This window comes from Nerophis lumbriciformis, linkage group LG01, assembly GCF_033978685.3.
Source record: "Nerophis lumbriciformis linkage group LG01, RoL_Nlum_v2.1, whole genome shotgun sequence".
NCBI lineage: Eukaryota > Metazoa > Chordata > Actinopteri > Syngnathiformes > Syngnathidae > Nerophis > Nerophis lumbriciformis.
The window spans coordinates 8,494,922-8,499,717 of NC_084548.2; the positions used below are offsets into that span (position 1 = coordinate 8,494,922).

The window sequence follows — 4,796 nt, forward strand, 5'->3', positions numbered from 1 at the left end:
ATGTTTGTATGTCGCCATCTGGTGTCCTGTTTTCTTCGTACAACATTTTGTTTTCATATACCTTTACTTATAAAGTTTTACATGTACAAACATATGAAATAAAAAGGACAGTTAAAACAAGTACAAAAACAGCAACAACAAAAATAACAGCAATACAGCGACAGGGGGTTGTTGATTCAATAAAGTAATTATAGTAGAATTTAAAACATATATATATACATATATATATATATATATATATATATATATATATATATATATATATATATATATATATATATATATATATATATATATATATATTTTTTTTTTTTTTTTTTTTTTTTTTTATTTTTTTTTTTTTTTTTGGGGCATAGCATTATAGTTTTCACAGCTTTTTGGGTGCAAGAGGTAAATAGCGTTTAAAAGTAAAGTTCTAACTCTCCTTTTAAAGGCACAAAAAACTGGTTGGGGAGATACATTTATGAATATAAAACTTAGCCAATAATATAATGAGGTTAAGTAAAATGTAAAAAAAAAAAAGACAAAAAATAAATGAAATTAAAATGTCAACTTTACAATTTATTTTTGGATATTTAAAGAAGTAAATGGAAGTGGTGTCAGTTTCCATAGTGTAGTGGTTATCACGTTCGCCTAACACGCGAAAGGTCCCCGGTTCGAGACCGGGTGGAAACAAGTTAATTTTGCGTAGATACCACACGCAATATAATTTAGTTAATTTATTTTAATGTTTAACAACGCCTCAGAGCTTTACTTGAGCTAAAGCAATTTTTTACTCAATTATTTTGGTAGATTGTGCCGTCAGTGAAAAATCTAACAAACATTTGTATGTACATATCAGTATGTGCTAGGGATGTCCGATAATGGCTTTTTGCTGATATCCGATATTGTCCAACTCTTTAATTACCAATACCGATATCAACCGATACCGATATATACAGTCGTGGAATTAACACATTATTATGCCTAATTTGGACAACCAGGTATGGTGAAGATAAGGTCCTTTAAAATAAATAAATAAATAAGATAAATAAATTTAAAAAAAAATTTCTTGAATAAAAAAGAAAGTAAAACAATATAAAAACAGTTACATAGAAACTAGCAATTAATGAAAATGAGTAAAATTAACTGTTAAAGGTTAGTACTATTAGTGGACCAGCAGCACGCACAATCATGTGTGCTTACGGACTGTATCCCTTGCAGACTGTATTGATATATATTGATATATAATGTAGGAAGCAGAATATTAATAACAGAAAGAAACAACCCTTTTGTGTGAATGAGTGTAAATGGGGGAGGGAGTTTTTTTGGGTTGGTGCACTAATTGTAAGTGTATCTTGTGTTTTTTATGTTGATTTAATAAAAAAAGTAAATAAAATGAAAAAACGATACCGATAATAAAAAAAAACGATACCGACAATTTCCGATATTACATTTTAAAGCATTTATCGGACGATTCTTGGGGTCTTGATTCGATTATAAATCGATTTTTTTTTCGATTCAACGCGATTCTCGATTCAAAAACTATATTTTTCTGATTCAAAACGATTCTCTATTCATTCAATACATAGGATTTCAGCAGGATCTACCCCAGTCTGCTGACATGCAAGCAGAGTAGTAGATTTTTGTAAAAATCTTTTATAATTGTAAAGGACAATGTTTTATCAACTGATTGCAATAATGCAAATTTGTTTTAAGTATTAAATGAACCAAAAATATGACTTATTTTATCTTTGTGAAAATATTGGACACAGTGTGTTGTCAAGCTGATGAGATGCGATGCAAGTGTAAGCCACTGTGACACTATTGTTTTTTTTTTGTGTTTTTTTTTTATAAATGTCTAATGATAATGTCAATGAGGGATTTTTAATCACTGCTATGTTGAAATTGTAACTAATATTGATAATATTCATTTTCGTTTCACTACTTTTGGATTGTTCCGTGTGGTGTTTGTGTCTCCTCTCAATTGCTCTGTTTATTGCAGTTCTGAGTGTTGCTGGGTCGGGTTTGGTTTTGGAATTGGATTGCATTGTTACGGTATTGCCGTGTATTGTTTTGTTGGATTGATTAATTAAAAAAAATAAAAAATAAAAATAAAAAATAAATAAATAAATACTTTTTTTTTTTTAATCAATTTTTTTTAAATGAGAATTGATTCTGAATCGCACAACATGGGAATCGCGATTCGAATTCGAATCGATTTTTTCCCACACCCCTAATATATATATATATATATATATATATATATATATATAAATATATATATATATATATATATATATATATATATATATATATGATATTTTTAATCACTGCTATGTTGAAATTGTAACTAATATTGATACTGTCATTTTCGTTTCACTACTTTTGGATTGTTCCGTGTCGTGTTTGTGTCTCCCCTCAATTGCTCTGTTTATTGCAGTTCTGAGTGTTGCTGGGTCGGGTTTGGTTTTGGAATTGGATTGCATTGTTACGGTATTGCTGTGTATTGTTTTGTTGGATTGATTAATTAAAAAAATAAAAATAAAAAATAAAAAATCGATTTTTGAAAAATGAGAATCCATACTGAATCGCGATTTGAATTCAAATCGATTTTTTCCCACACACCCCTAGTTGCTACACATTAGAGATGCGCGGATAGGCAATTATTTCATCCGCAACCGCATCAGAAAGTCGTCAACCATCCGCAATCCACCCGATATAACATTTGATCAGAACCGCATCCGCCCGTTGTTATATATCTAATATAGACGATGCAAGGCATTAGTGAAGTTATAAAGCTTTTGCCTGTTAAAGAAAGGAGACTGATCCAATGCAGCACAGACATTCGCGTGCCACGCTGTCACGACCCAGACGCACACCAGTGCGCAATCATATGGGAGCCGCGCTGAGCGCACCTCCAAGCGCGTCTCGCTGCCGGCGACGGCCGGGTATGGGCCCGACCCTCCAGCGCCATCCATTTTCAGGGCTAGTTGATTCGGCAGGTGGGTTGTTACACACTCCTTAGCGGGTTCCAACTTCCATGGCCACCGTCCTGCTCTCTATATCAACCAGGGTGAGCCCCACCCCTTTCGTGAGCACACTGCGCGCGGAGTGACCCCTGTTACGCGCCCCCGGCAACAGGGGTGGCGGGCAGGTAAGCTGCGCGGGCGGGGCGCGCGGAGTGACCCCTGTTACGAGCCCCCGGCCACGGGGGTGGCGGGCAGGTAAGCTGCTTACCTGCTGCGCGTGACGCCGGCCGCGGCGAAGGCGGACGAGGCGGCGTGTCGGTGCGGTGGGCGCGGTGGTGACCCTGGACGTGCGTCGGGCCCTTCTCGCGGATCGCCTCAGTTACGGCTCCCGGTGGGGCCCTCTCGGGGGAAGGGGCCTCGGTCCCGGACCCCGGCGAGGCGTCCCTTCTCCGCTCCGTAAAAGTGTCCATCTCTTTTTTTTTTCTTCTTCTGTTGTGGCATATGCAGCAGGTGCCTGCTCGTTTTTCGTATGTGGGTAACAACATTTAACTATGTATATATATTTCCGAATTGGTTTAACTGCCACCCGCCTGAATCTATTTAAAATCAAAATTTTTTTTATTTCAACCACCCGACCCGACCCGACCCGCGGATAAAATCTAATTTTTTTTAAATTTCATCCGCCCGATCCGCGGTTGTGCCCGCAAACCGCGCATCTCTACTACACATTACCCAGATCAGTCCCACATCATTTCGTGCACTGTTTTGTCACAAAACGTCGTTGTTTCCACCCGGTCTCGAACCGGGGACCTTTCGCGTGTTAGGCGAACGTGATAACCACTACACTATGGAAACTGAGTAAAACTAATAGCTTTGTGTTTACAAGTCTAAATATTGGCCTTGCAAATGTTATTTATACAATTAATTTCATGACGCATTTTCCACCCGGTAGTGGCTTTTAAAGTGCAATTTCTCTCCACAAACAGTTAGGTCGTCATGAACTATATATATAACTACTGACAGAAACGTCAGCTGTTGGCTCCAGGACACCAGGTGACGCCACAGCCACGGATTCCCCATTGATAAGCGAAGAAGAGCACCGGAAGTGACATCACACTCACGCCTCCCTCATTGGCCCTTGCTACTAACTTTCTACTAGTAAAAACGTTCTACTTTTACACGTTTAATGTCTATCATATTTTATAGTGGTGTTATAATATACTAACTATAGTCTAGCTATAGATACTAGGAGCCCAGCTAGTATCAAGGAACACGTAAAGGCAACCCGGAAGTAGCCAGTCAAAACATGTAGTTCCCGGATGACAGTAAAGAACCATAACAACTTTTACTAAATGTGCGATAATTGCGTTTTGGTTTAAAAACTCGCACATAAATAAAATAAGTATAAAAAAATAGTAAATATAAAAAAATAAAACTGTGACCTCTCAGCCAGTAGATATAGATCAGGGGTCGGCAACCCAAAATGTTGAAGGAGCCATATTGGACCAAAAAAAAAATTAAAAGCCATATTACATACATATAGTTTGTCATGAGATATAAATTGAATTAAGAGGACTTAAAGGAAACTAAATGACCTCAAATATACCTACAAATGAGGCATAATGATGCAATATGTACATATAGCTAGCCTAAATAGCATGTTAGCATCGATTAGCTTGCAGCCAAATATACCCGATTAGCACTCAATAAGATCAACAAAACTCACCTTTGTGCATTCACGCACAACATTAAAAGTTTGGTGGACAAAATGAGACAGTAAAAAAGTGGCATAAAACACGTCCTAGAAAGTCAGAGAAAGTTGTACATGTAAACAAACTCCGGTGA

General features: G+C 37.0%; 2 non-coding genes across 2 annotated transcripts; one reads left to right on the forward strand and one right to left on the reverse strand.

The window, feature by feature from the left end:
- Positions 1 to 602: 602 nt before the first annotated feature.
- Positions 603 to 675, forward strand: trnav-aac (transfer RNA valine (anticodon AAC)). Its single transcript has one exon. It is a non-coding gene; the product is annotated as a tRNA-Val (tRNA).
- A 3,058-nt stretch (positions 676 to 3,733) lies between these two features.
- Positions 3,734 to 3,806, reverse strand: trnav-aac (transfer RNA valine (anticodon AAC)). The gene has a single exon. It is a non-coding gene; the product is annotated as a tRNA-Val (tRNA).
- Positions 3,807 to 4,796: the final 990 nt, after the last annotated feature.